This window comes from Gossypium arboreum, chromosome 8 (assembly GCF_025698485.1).
Source record: "Gossypium arboreum isolate Shixiya-1 chromosome 8, ASM2569848v2, whole genome shotgun sequence".
NCBI classification, from domain to species: Eukaryota; Viridiplantae; Streptophyta; class Magnoliopsida; order Malvales; family Malvaceae; genus Gossypium; species Gossypium arboreum.
In genome coordinates this window covers 49965452-49982597 of record NC_069077.1, presented here as the reverse complement: position 1 = coordinate 49982597, position 17146 = coordinate 49965452, and positions in this window count along the sequence as shown.

Genomic DNA, 17146 nt, shown 5'->3' with positions numbered 1-17146 from the left:
TTAGGGCTTCATCAAATAAGTTTTCAGTTGATCGAAACTTTTTGGCATTTCTCAATCCATTCGAACTTAACATCCTTTTGGAGTAGCCGTCATCGGCGTGGCTATCGTTGAGAAGCCTTTACAAATCGTCGGTAATAACCTAAGCAAGCCCCAAAAAGTCCAACCTCGGTAATATTTCTGAGGCTTCCAATTAAGTATGGCTGAAATTTTATTCGGTTAACTCAAATACCCGATCTGCAGATACCACATGACCCAAGAAGCTAACCTCTCTTAACCGTAACTCACACTTGTGAACTTAGCATATAATTGCTTATCCGTAAGATTTGCGGCACTAACCGCAGGTGTTCAAAGATGTTCGGTCTCATTTCTTGAATAGACCAAGATGTCATCAATGAACACGACTACGAATCGATCCAAATATGGTCGAAGATCCGATTCATTAAATCCATAAATCTGCGGGGGCATTAGTGAGCCCAAACGGCATCACTAGGAACTCATAGTGACCATATCTTGTTACAAGGCGGTCTTGGGTACGTCCAGAATCTCGGATTCGCAATTGATAATAGCCCGATCTCAAATCTATTTTCGAGAACACCGAGGCTCCTTCAGTTGATCGAACAAGTCATCGATACGTTATAACGGATATTTGTTCTTTATCGTCGCTTTATTAAGTCGACGATAGTCGATCTGCACCGCATGGTTCCATCCTTCTTTTCACAAACAACACCGGCGCACCCAAGGCGAACAACTCGGACGAGCAAAACCTCTATCCACCAATTCTTGCAACCGAGCTTTCAACTCCTTTAATTCCGTTGGTGCCATACGATACGGAGCTATCGAAATTGGAGTGGTACCGGTACCAATTCGATGCCAAATTCTATTTCCGAACAGGTGGTAAACCCGCAATTCTTCGGGAAAACATCCGGTATTCACAAACCACGAGCACAGATTCGGGTTTCTTTTACGATTCCTTGTCATCGAGCACGTCGCAAGGTACGCCGCACCCTTTTCTTACATATTTACGGGCCAACATCGGCGATATTACATTGGCAACCCTTTAAGTCCGTAGACTCAACCCGAATTATCTTGTTATTCGCGCTCCTCAAATCGATAGTCTTGCTCTTGCAATTTACAACCACATCGTGCATGGTCAACCAATCCAACCCAAGAATAACGTCGAACTCATCGAACGGCAAAAGCATCAAGTCCGCGGAAAACAAGAACCTCGAACACTAGGGACTTTTCTTGCACACTTTGTTGACAAGCACGTAATGACCCAAGGGTTTGACACCGAATTACAAACTCGATGAGACTCAATAGGCAAAGTCTTCTTGGATGCTAAGGCTTCACATATATATGAATGAGTAGAACCGGGGTCAATCAAAGCAATCACATTTGTATTGAAAAGAGTGAAAGTACCGGTAATGACATCCGGAGAGGCATCCTCGGCGTGCGCGTATGGCATAAGTCCTAGCAGAGCACGAGCCTCGGATCGATGGTAGCATCTCTAGATCCTCTCGACCGCCAACGACATTGCCCATATTTCTAGGTGGCCTACCTCGAGCAAAGGTAGCACCCGGGTTTCCACTCGACTTACATTCTGCTCATGCATCCTCGGGCAATCCTTCATAAAGTGGTCGGCCGACCCACACTTATAGCAGGGAGCGATCACGAAACCAACAGCTCCCGAATGCCATTTGCCACAATGTGGACACTCCGCCCTCTCTCGGCGATCATTTCCACCATGGCGATCGAAGTGACTCGTGTGGTCACAGGGGTCGATTATGTCCTCGTCTAGAAAAGCCCGAACGCTTAGACCGCTCGCATCATCTCGAAATCTCTTTGATGCTTGTTGAAGAGACTTTCCGAGGACCTCTTTCGAATTCTCCGGTCCCACATCAGCTTTTTGTTTCTCTTTTCTAAGCTCTTGACTTTACAAGCTCGCTCAACAAGTACTACGAACTCTCGTATCTCGAGAATGCCAACGAACATCCTTATATCATCATTCAGCCCATCCTCGAAGCGTTTACACATAATGGCTTGGACGAAATGCATTCTCGCGTCTGCTAAGCCTCACAAATTTTCGTTCGTGAGTCATGGCGACATAGAACCTTGCTTAAGGTCAAGGAATTCCCTTCGCTTTTGGTCGATGAATCTCTGACTGATATACTTTTTTCGGAACTCGGTTTGAAAGAATTCCCAAGTCACTTGCTCTCTAGGTACCACAGAAGTCAGAGTACTCCACCAATAGTAGGCGGACTTGTAACACCCCGAACCCGAGACCGTCGCCGGAGTCGAACGCGAGGTGTTAACAGACTTCAACCCACTTATTGACAATTTTCAGACAAGCTGCCAATCTGAGTACTAGTCGCTCTGAAATTCATAACTTGAGTTTTACAACTCGAAAATCAGTTCCGTAATTTTTCCTGAAACTAGACTCATATGTCCATCTACATATTTTTTCTAGAATTTTGGTCGAGCCAATTAGTACAGTTTATTAGTTAAAGTCTCGCCTGTTGTAGGGATCGACTACACTGACCTTTGTGCGTTACGAATTGGATATCTCCTGTACAGGGCTTCAATACTAATGCCGTTTGTTTCTATAGAAACTAGACTCAGAGAGGAATCTACACATATATGAAATGACTCCTAATTATCTCTGGTTAATTTACAATGATTTTCCAAAGTTGGAACAGGGGATCCAGAAACCGTTCTGGCCCTATTTCACAAGAACTTTAAAATCTGTTAACTTATAACTCATATGACCATTTCGTTTCTTCCATATGAAAGTAGATTCATCAAGGTACACTTACATAATTTATTTGCTATTTAATACCATTCCTACTATTTTTAGTGATTTTTCACATCCACGTCACTGCTGCTGTCAGCATCTGCCTTTAGTAGGCTTTACCTATTTCATACTTTCCATGATTCAATTGGCCCTTTTTACATACATAGCACAAAGCGTGATCATGATTAACCATTCCAATGGCTAATCGTTTCAAAATAATTCCATACCTCATAAGGGTCAACATACAAACGATTATAGTTCTATGCTAAAACGTATATAAGCCATTTTCGCATGGCTATCCAAGTTTACACAAACCGGAAGGTACATGACCTTCAACAAAGGATGGTCCTATACATGCCATTTCAAAGTTCAACCAAAATTTGTACCAAAATGGGGCTTCGATAGTGTGGATGACTTGACTTCTTTGATCCCGAATCCGATAGCTAACGAGCGAAACCTATAAAACAGAGAGCCAAAGCAACGGGTAAGCATTTTAATGCTTAGTAAGTCTCAAGCAATGAAATCAGCTTTGACTAAGGTATTTTATTCACATGGCTAATTAAACCACTTTACTAATTCACATTCCCATACTCATACTTATTTCACATCACCGACCCTTATGTTCATACACAAAAGAACAACTTAGCCCAAGGCCGGTAGCTCGTTTATCAACTTAGCGCATACTTACTTGTAAGAATTCAATTAGTACAAGCACATACAAACATACCTCATTGCTGGAATTTTCACAAGTGTATAAGCTGAAATTTTCACAGCAAGATTGCTCACTTCCGAATCACATACTTTCGGGATTTAACCGGATATAGCGACTCAGACGATTGCCTTGGTCATAACCCGGATTTGGTGACTTGCACAAAGGCCTTGGTCTTAGCCCGGATATATCAACTTCATACGAATGCCTTGGGTCTTAGCCCGGATATATCAACTCGCATACGAATGCCTTGGTCTTAGCCCGGATATATTTCCAATGTTCACTTACATATATATCAATATTCAAGACACGTCCATAGTTCATTTTCGTTACTAAAGCTCTAACACAAAATATCTATCAACCTTTACTATTTCGGCTCAATGGCCACACAAACAAGGAGCATAATTTTGATATAATTCAAGTAGGGTCATCACTCGAAGACTTACCTTGGATGTTGTCGGCGATTTCGACGGCTATTCAACTACTTTTTCCTTCCCTTTATCGGATTTAGCTCCCTTTGCTCTTGAGCTAATTTACACAAATTTAACTTATTAAAATCTCATCATGATAGCTTATGGCGAATATGACAAGGAGTGTAAATGGTCATATGGCCATCCTTTAGCTCAAATACACAATGGTCATGCACATTTTACATCACAACAAGCAATTCAATACATTCAAACATCAACGTGAAGTTCAAAGTACTTGGCCCTTATATACATTAGGCATCAAAGTTGTATATGTACGAAATCATAAATCGAACTCAACACATTAGTTAATATTCCTCTTAGCGAATTTTCTAAGCCAAGAATAGGCATCAATATGCTTGCCTCAAACCGAATGCATGCACACTAATTACCCCTCATGTGGCCGAATATACACTTAATACCACACAAAAAAACAGCATACATTTTACTACTAACACATTACATATCGTAATTCATTGCACATCTCTTATTTACTTCATAATCAACACATCATCACAAGCAAATATACACTTTGAATTAGTATATATGTCATACCAATCCATCATGTGCAAACATATATTCATGTAGGTGCAAGGGCGAATTCTCAAGTGGCTTATATCCAAATATATACACATTTCCAAAGCTTAAATCTTACTTACCATGCAACATGCATGAATTATACTTATGGATATATCATGGCGAATACCACAACACCACACCATTTCAATTTGGTCATGGTGAAACAAAGAACTTAGTATCTCATTCAAAAAAATGCTAAAAGAAAATCTAAGAATCTTCAATCCTCCATCACATGTATCACTTTCAAGCTTGTTATTTAACATGCAATGGCATTAACACCACATTCACTTTGGCGAATTTCATTCCCATGACATAACAAGGATTTGAACCATGGGCTAACAAGAACATTAAGCTAGCAACTAAAACATGCATGAACCTCAAACATACCTTAATCTTGATGCAAGTTTAGCCAACCTCTTCCTAATCCTCTTCCAAACCAAGTATGAAGCAAAACTCCTTCCTTAACCTTAGTATTTTCGCCAACAAGAGAGTGAAAAGAGATGAACAAAATTTTTCTTTCTTCCTTTAGGACATTCGGCCAAGCTATGGAGGAAGATGGACACTTTTTTTGTTTCTCATCTACTAACATTAATTGTTTATTCCATAACCCTTATTTTATTCTTTCCATCATAACCCATTTACCAAACATGTTTCATGACATGATTTTTGCCCATAAATCCTTGTCATGGCGGCCACTAGCTATGGGGGAAATTTGACATGCAAGTCCATTGTTTTGCATGCATCCTTTAATTAGTCATCACACATTTCCCCTCATACTTTCAAAGTTTATTACTAGGTCCTTTCTAGTGAAATTCACATCTATAATTCTAAATCAAAGCATAAAAAATATCACACATGAGTTAACACACATTATAGGCAATAAAATAAATATTAAATTATTTTTATGCCTTGGTTTTGTGGTCCCGAAACCACATTTCGACTAGGGTCGTTTTAAGGCTGTCACAGGACTCACGTAGCAAGGAGATGGTACACTTTAAGCACTCATCGGGTGTACAGGATAGCTCATCGAGCACCCGGATAGTGTTATCCAACCAAAATTCAGCTCGCTCGGCATCATCATCATCCGTAGCCTTAAATTCAGTGGCCCCATGTTTTCGAATCCTATCGACTGGGGGCTTACTTGACCTTATTTGGTCAGTCACCGGAGGTATTGTAGGTGCGGGGGTTGCATTTGTCGGGAATGGAGGTTGTGGAACAGCCGTGTTAGTTCGAATGTATTGATTAAACCATTCGTTCATCACACTATAAAAGGCTTGCCTAGCCTCGTCATTCGGATTGCTGGCCATAGGTTGAGAGTCCGCCGGCGCTGTCCCTTGCGTGGGAGCAGGCGCCACACTCTCCACATCATCAGCTATCGCTCGGTTGGGATCGGGATCCATTGCTATAAACAAACACAAAGTCAAATTGTCCGAAATCACCACACTATCGAGTCATCATTTAATGGCATGTATAGCTAGACCCCAAACACATCACGGTAGTCCTAGAATCGACTAAACCGTGGCTCTGATACCAATAAAATTGTAACACCCGAACCCGAGACCATCGCCGTGTCGGACACGAGGGTTAACAAGCCAAGTTCACATGTTTTGCCCACCAATTTGACATTTCCAGTCAGGCTGGAAGACTGCGTCACCGTCGCCTTAAAAATCATATCTCGAGTTTCAAAACTCAGAAACTAGTTTCGTAAATTTTCCCTGAATTTAGACTCATATATACATCCATGGATTTATTTCTAGAATTTTTGGTCAGGCCAATTGGTACAGTTTATTAGTTAAAGTCACCCATGTTACAGGGATCGACTGCTCTGACCTTCACGCGGTATAACTTGAATATCTCTCTGTACAGGGCTTTAATGCTGGTGCCGTTTGTTTCTAATGAAACTAGACTCAAAATGGAATCTGTACATATAAGGTATGTCTCCTAATTATTTCTGGATAATTTATAGTAAATTTTTAAAGTTTCGACAGGGGACCCAGAAACCGTTCTGGCCCTGTTTCACAATAGCTTCAATATCTCTTAACATGTAACTCCTATGACCATTTCGCTTCTTCCATATGAAAATAGACTCATCAAGGTTCATTTACATAGCTTATTCACTATTTAATACCATTCTTACAATTTTTGGTGATTTTCACATTCACGTCACTGCAGCTGGCAGCATCTGTTTTAAGGTAGGTCTTATCTATTTTGTAGTCTCCATCAACCAACTAGTCTTGCCATACATAGGTTCACATATGATCATTTTAACCATACCAATGGCTGATCATGTGACCAACACTCCCATTTCAATCCACAATCACATCATGACACCATATATATACATTCAAACCACAAATAGTCTAAGTTCATGCTTCCTTTTACGAGCCATTTTCGCATGGCCGTATACATATACATCGCCACATTTTTAAACCAACAAGGGTAGTCCTATACATGCCATTTCAAAGTTCAACCAAAATTTATACCAAAATAGAGGCGTTGATAGTGTGGATGACTTGACTTTATTGATCCCGAATCCGATTGCTATCGAGCGAAATCTATAAAACAGAGAGCCAAAGTAACGGGTAAGCATTTTATGCTTAGTAAGTCTCAAGGAATATAATCAGCTTTAATTAAAGCAATACATTCACATAACCAAATGCATCATTTCATTAATGCACATTCACATAATCATACTTACTTCACCATCCCAACTCTTATGTTCATACACAAATAACGGCATCATTAAGGCCGATAACTCGTTCCATCATAGGAGCGGATATTCATACGCTCTTACTCCTAGCGCATAAAGCACACCGCACTTACCTTGTCATTGGGAAATTTCACAAGTGCATTAGCTGAAATTTTCCAGCAAGCTTATAATTTTCAAATCACAAACCTTCGAGTTTAACCGGATGTCGCTACTCGTTCAATCGCCTTGGGACATAGCCCGGTTATGGTAACCCGCACCAAGGCCTCACGGACTTAACCCGGATATCACGATTTGCACAAATGCCTTGGTCTTAGCCCGGATTTAACAACTTGCACGAATGCCTTGGTCTTAGCCGGATATAGCTACTAGCACAATTACCTTGGTCTTAACCGGTTATAATTTCCAGCATAATTGTCTTGGGCTTAGCCGGATATCATTCAATTTCTCATGCACACATACATCAATAATCATTGGACATACATATTTCATTTTCGTTACTAAGGCTCAAACACAATTTTAATCACTAGCATAATCGCCGGGACTTAGCCCGGTATTATTCAACACTCATACACACATAAATCAATAATCAATACATCCATATTTCATTCCACATAATTCAAGTAAGGTCACTTCTTGAGGACTTACCTCGGATGTTGTCGAACGGCTTTTCCGCTATTCGATCACTTTTTCCTTCCCTTGTCCAATTGTGGCCCTCTTAGCTCTTGAGCTAATTCAAACAAATTCAATTTATTAAAACCTCATTGTGCTAGCTTATGGCGAATATGACAAGGAGTTTAAATGGTCATATGGCCACTCTTTAGCTTGAATACACAATGGTCATGCACATTTTATACTACATCAAGCAATTCAATACAATTTATTCGAGCATCAAGGAAAAGCTAAGGCCTTCAATAGGCTACCCAAGGCCGAATATTCATGTACATGTTGAGGCCAATTATGCACTTAATACCTCACAAAAACAGCATGCATTTTACTAGTTAATGCTTTGCATATTGTAGCTCAAAACTTATAATATAGCATCAAGCACTCATATGTGTGCTAGGTAGAATGTGCTTGCAATTTCACAATCATTCTTCAACATCTTCTTCTTTAAACAACCATATTCATCACTTAGTTCATAACCAAAACATCATGTGCAAACATATATATACATATATGAGCATGGCGAATTTCAAGGTGTCCATAGCCATCCAAAACACAAATTTTAACTAACATGCAAGAAGCATGAACCATGCTCATGAATGCATCATGGCGAATATGACAATCATGCCCTTTTCAACTTCAATCATGATTAAACAAAAGAAAACTCAAAATCTTACTCAAAAGTAGACAATCCATCATTGCATGCATCATCATCAAGCTTCACACTTAGCATGCAATGGCTTTATCACCATAACAACTTTGGCCAAATACCATTTCCATGGCATAACAAAGATTTGAGCCATGGCTATCATGCACATCAAGTTAGCAACCAAAACATGCATGAAACTCCTAACACAACCTCATACATACCTTAATCTTGATGCAAACTTAGCCAAATCTCCTTCTAGATCTCTTCCAAACCAAGCATGAAGCAAAATCCTCCTTCTTCCTTAGTTTTGGCTCAAAGAAAGGATGAACAAAATTTTTCTTTCTTTCTCTACAACTCACGGCAATGGGGGAATACCACACTCACACATTTTTTTTTTCATTCTTTTCTTACCCATACACCTTTGTTTATTATTTCTCCCTAATACACCAACAAAACATGTTTCATGACATGTTTTGCCCATCCTCTCTTGCCATGGCTGGCCACTTCATGTTGGGGGGGGGGGAAATTTGACATGCAAATCCCTTATTTTTGCATGCATGAGCAACTAGTCATCACACATTTCCCCATCATACTTTCAAAGTTCACTACTAGGTCCTTTCTAGTGAAATTCGCATTTATAACACTAAATTGAAACATCAAAAATGTCACACACAAATTAACACATATCATAGGCATCAAAATAAATTTTAAATTATTTTTATGCCTCGGTTTTGTGGTCCCGAAACCACATTCCGACTAGGGTCAATTTTGGGCTGTCACAAAATCAATAACTAATTAATGATTAAATCCCTTCATTTAATCAATTCATAACCTTTTACTCAACAACTATGTTGAAATAACAAACTAGTTACCCTTAATTGCACTTACGCTTCATGATTTGTGGGATCTGAATGGAAAATTGATCAAGAACATTTTTCTTGTAACACCCCTTACCCGAGACCATCGCCGGAGTCGAGCACGAGGTATTACCAGACTTATCTTACTTGTTCGGGGCATAATTTTTTTTAAAAAAATAAATTATCTTGCATTCATCCAATAAATCCCTAAAAAGGGCCTTTGAGGCCCTAAAATGTGCAATTGGAACGGTTCAGGACCAAACCGGGAACATTAAAAATTTTCCAATTACTTACAGAAATCAAAACAATTTATTTCACTATTTATAATAAAACTTTCCATCTGCATAACGGTCACTAAATTAATTATAACTCCAGTTAAGGAACTTGAAATTTCGATCTGTAAATTTTCCCTAAAACTAGACTCATATATCTTCTTACCATAAGTTTTCTAGAATTTATGGTTTGGCCAATTAGTACAGTTTATTCATTAAATATTTCCCTATTTTGCAGTTCGGCGTACCTAATCTCTCTTCACTAAAAATTGATTATCTCATTATATAGAATTTAGATAATGTTTCTGTTTATTTCTAATGAAAATAGACTCATTAAGGAATCTATACCTATAAATTATGATTTATAATTATTTTTTTACAATTTCTAGTGATTTTCCAAATTTGGAACAGGGGATCACGAAGTCACTCTGGAGCAGTCTTACAAAAATTAAAATATCTCAGAATATAGACTTCCTTTGCTTGCTTTGTTTCTTTCCTAAGAAAATAGACGCAATAAGATTTAATTGTATATATCATTAACCATTTATTTCCATTTCTAAAAGTTTTAGTGATTTTCCAAAACCACATCACTGCTGCTGTTTCCTAACTGTTCCATGGCCAACTCTTACTCTTTCATAATTTCTTTGCATCAAACCTCATTTAGGCATACATAATACCAAAACATGTTCTTATTTAGCTATATCATAAGCTAATCCTTACCAAGTATTCACATGCCATTCTTTAATCATATCATAAGGACATACACACAAAATGCCAAGTCCCTATACATGCCATAACTTAAAGTATTTCTAGTCACAAAATACCGAGAGAGCTCGTTGATAGTGTGAGGCGATTTCTGACGTCCTTATGATTTTCTGAGTTGGCTTTGCGATACTATAAAAAAAAGTGAAAAGAAAGGGAGTAAGCATAAAGCTTTGTAAGTTTTCATGTAAATAAATAACAGCATTCTAAATGAATTATCAAGATAACCTAAACCTTTCAAACATAGACTTATCTTACCTTCCATTTGGTACACTCTTTAAATTTTCCGTTGAACCACTTGGAATACTAAGGATACACAGCTAACTTTCCTTTTTAAACTTACCATTGCCATTGCTTGACATGGTCTTACGTGGTACCCTTGCCTTATGAACTCACCATTGCCATGCCTTGGCATGGTCTTACATGGGATCTTTGCCTTATCGTAGTTTATCAATGCCATGTCTTGACATGGTCTTACATGATTTCCTTGCCTTGTAAAACTTACCAATGCCATGCCTTGGCATGGTCTTACTTGGTATCCTTAAACCCTAATGTCATGACATTTGTATCCTACACATTCCTAAGGTTCAAACGGGACATTTAAGTATCATTTCTCCGTCAATTCTTGCTTGAATCATCAAGGACTAAATTTACAAAATAAATATATAGATGCTGAAAAATAACATCATTAATTATAAATAATAAAACATTGCATTTATTTACGGCAAACTTACCTCGATACAAAATACGATTAAATATTTTGATTTAGTCCTCAACCTTTTTCTTTCCTCGATCTAACCCCAAATTTCATTCTTCTTGATCTGTAATAGCAAATTTAACTTATTTAATATACACATTTATCAAAACAATACTTAACTCTAACTTTGGAAAAATTACGATTTTGCCCGTAAACTTTTGCATATTTACACTTTTACCCTAAGGCTCGAAAATGAAACTTTATCCCTAATTCTTATGTTTTATGACATGCTGATCATTTATTTACCTACGACAAAATCAAATTCTCACTCTGACATGTACTTATGACCATTAGGTATTTTTACCTATTATGTCATTTTATTCGTTTTTGCTTAAAATCGCTTAGCTCAAGTCGTTTAACATAATTTCAAGCTTCATATTCTACTATAAAAACATCAAAATAAACACATTTAACCTATGGGTATTTTTCCAAATATGAACCCTAGGTTAAATTATTGCTAGAATAAGCTAAATCAAGTTACCAGGACTTCAAAAATGTAAAGAACATTAAAAACAGGGCTTGGAATCACTTACTATGAAGCTTGGAAGCTTGACAAAACCCTAGCTATGAAGTGCCCTTGAAATTTTGGCCTAATGAAGAAGATGGGCACATTTTGCCATCTTTTTAACTTTTTTAATCTTTTAATTACCAAATGACTAAAATACCCTTCATTAAAACTTTAGTTATTTTTATCTATATATGTCCATTTTTGTCCATGAAAACCTAATGGTCTAATTACATTTAAGGACCTCTACTTCAATTATACTCTTTAATTTAATCCTTTAGCATCCAAAACTCATATTTATCAACTTTTACAATTAAGCCCTAATAGGTAAATTAAGCATGCTATCTATAAAATTTTCCATCTATACTCTAACACATGCATCTAATCACACGGTAAATTATAAAAATTAATCAGAATAAACTTTTTTTATCTCGGATTCTTGGTTTCGTAACCACTATTCCGTTTAAGCCCTATTTTGGGATGTTACATTTCTCCCCCCTTTAGGGATTTTTGTCCTCGAAAATCTTACCTGTGAAAAGATTTGGATACTATTTTCGCATAACCTCTTCAGGCTCCCATGTAGCCTCGTCTACCCCATGCCTATTCCATAATACTTTCACAAGTGTAATACTTTTGTTCCTTAGTTGCTTGACCTTTATAGCTAAAATCTTTACCGGTTCTTCACCATAAGTCATATCTTGCTGAATCTCAACCTCTGTCTATGAAATCACATGTGAAGGATTAGAACGGTAACGACGTAACATGGATACATGGAACACATCATGAATCTTCTCTAACTCTGGTGACAAAGCTAACCAATATGCTAATAGTCCAACTTTTTTAGTCACCTCAAACGGTCCAATAAAACGTGGACTTAGTTTGCCTTTCTATCTCGAATTCTTGGTTTCGCAACCACTGTTCCTTTTAGGCCCTATTTTGGGATGTTACATTTCCCTAATGGTAATGGGTTTAAAAGCTGATTAGGAGGGTTCAAGAAATCAAATTAAGGCATAACCACTCTCTCTCAATTCACAAACTTGATTATACTAACCCTTGATTTTTGGGATGTTACATTCCCCTCCTGAATTTGCTTCCTTTGTAGCTCCCGAAATTGGGTGAGCATGGAATCACAAATAATAATTTGAGTGGGCTTGTGGAATTTCTCGATTGACTCTATTATGACCCTGGCTTTATGGTATAAATCTGTGACCAAGTGTGAAAATTATATACCAACCTTGACCCCGACAACACACTTCTGCATGTCTTTGTTGATCTATTTCCCCAAACAAAAACGTTTTTTCTGTAAAATGGAATATAACAACATAGCTAAAAAAAATTAACCATATTACTACTAAGAGCAAGGCATATGTGTGTACAGACCAACTGCATCGACATTCTAGATAAAGGGAACATGATACTGTTGGATCTGGTGCCCTAAATGTAGTACTTTCGTATAAGTACACTTGTAATTTTTTGAACAAATTGATTAATAAAAAAATTTTATTGATTACAATTAATATACTTTGTATTATTATCCTCAAATGGTTTTTTGCATGAAAAGCAAAATGGAAGCAAATTGTCACAACCCAATTTTCAGTGGTGTTGGAAACAATGCTTCAAGATCAGTAAATCCGACGATTAAGTTCAAAAATTTTATTATGTAGCAATTATGAGTTAAATGAGATTTTAGAAAGACTTTTGAATTAGTAATTTGTGATTTAAAAGAATTTATTAGGTAAATTGGGTTTGAAAAAAGGGTATCGAGACCTCAATTTCATAAATCAAGGGGTAAAATTGGAAATGAAATAAAATTAAATAGTTAAAAATGGGCCTAAATTGAATTTCTAGACATTTCTTCACATTTATTTAGCTAAAAACACCATAGAAGGTCCCTAAAAGTTGGTTTTTCATACTTTGCTACAAGTGAGTTCAATTCTTGCTCTTTTCTTGAAATTTTTGTGTTTTTAAGATTTTTACAACTAGGTCCAATTGTCTATTTAATTAGTTTTTAATTTTATGGGTGGTTTTGAAAGTTACCATTGATGAGTGCTGAATGTTTATGATGAATTAACATGGAATTGAAGCTTTAATTTTGTTATATGATGATTTTATCAAGTAATTTCAATAGAAATTGATTTATAGGACCAAATGTTAAAAAAGATTAAATCTTAGGGTTTGGCATTAAATTCGGTTGATCAAAGGCTGTGTAATATCTTATAATATTTAGATAGAGTGTTAATTGAGGCTTATTTGATAGCCTAATTGCTGAGGCACTAAATTGGAATAATTGTAAAAAAAATTGGGGTAATTGTGTAATTTCAAAGATTGAGGGGCATAAATTGTGAAGTGAATTAGAATTGAAATATGTGCTAATGAAGGAATAATTTTACATTTTAGATCAAGAGGTCGTTGATAAACATGAAAAAGAGAAATTAGCAAAATAGTCCCTAACTACTAGAGACTTACAATTTAGTTCAGGTAAGTTCGTATGGTTAAATTTTTAATGTTATATGTTAAATTGATAAACGGAAATATGTATTTATTCATATTATTTGTTGAAAATAAAATTATTTTAAAAATTATGAAATTGAATATTCGAAGTGAGTGGAATGTAGGACTGAGTACAATCATTCAATGCAAAAAAAGAATTGATGGTAAATTACCCAAGTAAACCGAGGTTCAGTATTTGTTGCGAACTCTCGTGTTTACTTCCCGTTTAGATCTCATTAGCTTCATTTAACTCATATGAGTTTTAGTTTAACCCTTATGGGTTTCCGTTCAGCTCTTATGAGCTTCCATTCAACCCTTACGGGTTTTCATTTAGCACTTATGTCTTTCTGCACAGTCTTTAGGCTTCCGTAGATGATGTACTTATATCCTAAGATGTTCACCAATTTGAAAAAGGTTGCTAATTCGATAAGTGAGATATGGAATTATTGTTTGTAGACTCAATGACATTATTGAATGTGAGATGAAATAAGTGAATTCATCAATTAAAGTTGTGGTTGGCAGGAAATGTGTAATGAATGATTTATTTAAATGAATTGTTATAGTATGCTCGATATGATTTATGTTTAAAGCCAATGATCTTACTAAGCTTCATTAAGCTTACTTGTATTGTTTAATGTTCTTTGTAGATTTACGAGACGTCAGGAGGGCAGATCAACACATTGAATCACACTATCTAACTTGCCAGTAGATTTTGCTAAATATACTACGCTTTATATGGCAATTTTAGGGATTGAAATGGTTATGTAAATGTTAATGGTTACATAAATGTTAAAATTACATTTTGGTTATGTTTCATGTTAACTTATATATGTAAGGTTTGTCATGTTCTGTATGAATGTTGGAATGGGTATTGAATGAATTGGTAAAGCATGTTAATATAGGTGATTGCATATGTGAATTAATTTATGTTCTAGTTTAGATTGTTGAAATATATGTGAAAATATAATCATATTAAGGTTAGGAATGGTTGTTTTGGAGATCTTATTATGGTCTATATGTATGAAATTGGTGTGTGTATGTTGAAGTTAAGATTGAGTGAGAAAAAAGGCCATAAAATGGCCTATTTTTGTCTACATGGATAGAGACACGAGCGTATGTCTCAACTGTGTATGACACACGGCCTGACACATGGGTGTGTGGTCTGGCTGTGTGTCCCTTACACTTTAAAATTTCAAAACAGAATGCCCAGGTTCTTGTACACGACCTAGCACATGGGCTCGTGTATTGGCTGTGTGACCCCTGCACTTTGCACACGGCCTAGCACACAAGCATATGGTTGACCATGTGATTCAAGTCAGAAAGTTACACGGGTAAGGACATGGGCTAGGAAAAGGCTGTGTGCCTCACATCGTATGCCCACATAGCCTAAGACAAGTGTGTGCCACATGGCTGGCCACACAGGCGTGTGTCCCCTGCTCCTAAGAAAATTTTTAAAATTTTGGGAAAAATTCCCTGAGTATCCAGTTTTATCTCGATTCACTATTAAGGTGTATATTGGGCCTCGATGGCCCATCTAAGGGACAATATGAGTGTTATATAATTGATTCTAGATTTGCATAATAAAGGTTGTAAAATGTTCGTATTTAATCCGTAAAGTTCGGTAATGCTTCGTAACCCTATTTCAGCGATGGATAAGGGTTAGGGGTGTTACATTTATTGGTATCAGAGCTTCAGTTTAGCTAATTCTTAGAACAAATGTAGTGTGTAAAATGTTTAGAAATACATGCCATATAAATCTGTGATAGTGTGATGTGTATGATCCAATCTAACCCTTGTTTTTCTTATAAATTATAAAGATGTCAGATAGATCAGAACATATTGAACGTGGTGAGGCTAAAAGTAGAGTACAAACATCTGAGCATGGGACAAGTAGTAATGTCACCATTTCTCTCTGATAACTGAATCTAGTAAACGTACTCCGATCGAAAAACTTAAAAAGTATGGGGCCGAAGAATTCTGAGGTAGGTCAAATGATGATCCTATCAAAGCTGAGTATTGGCTATAGAATACGATAAGAGTTTTTGAAGAAAGGGTCTATTCTCTTGAAGATTATTTGAGATGTGCCGTGTCATTACTAAAAGAAGAAGCTTATAATTGGTGGATGACTATAGTGGTCATAGTACCGAAAGAGAAAATCACTTGGGAATTCTTTCAGAGTGAATTTAAAAACAAATATGTCGGCAAGAGATACTTGGAAAAAAAGAATAGGAATTTCTTTACTTAAGATACGGAAATCGATCAGTAGCTGAATGCAAGAGGGAATTCGTATACCTTAGCAAGCATTCCCAGAAAATTGTACCAACCAAGGAAAAGATGTGCATTCGATTTTTGGATGGGCTAAATGATGAAATCAGAATGATGATTGGGACCACGAAAATTCGAGAATGTCATTCTATTAGATCGCGCCCAGAAAATGGAAAGGTGTATAATAGAAAAATGCAACAGGATAGAAGGAATAAAGAATCCTACAAAAAAGTTCCTCCAAGTCCTTTTCAGCTTTACCTGTGAAAAAGTCGAGAGATGATTTTAGTCGAGCCACTCCAATACCAGAATAATCAAATAAGAATAAGGCAACTCAACAAGATTACGAGGTAACTATTAAACCTGCTATTAGTTTGGGCAATGTGTAGAATGTTTCTAGACCTAAATGCAAATATTGTGGAAAGTACCATCCTGGTGATTGTAGAGGTAAGGTGGGAGCCTATTACAAGTGTGGAGCCACTGATCAGTTCATCTGAAACTGTCCTAAATTTCAACTAGAGGAGGAAGAACAAAAAGAGAAACAGTTGGCCACTTCTCAATAAAGTAGACGTTCGGGCCAAAACAGTGTTACAGGAGTAGCTCTTTCAGGTATGAGGGATTCTACTGCTCGATCAGAGGCTAAAGCGCCTGCACGTACTTATGTCATTCGGGA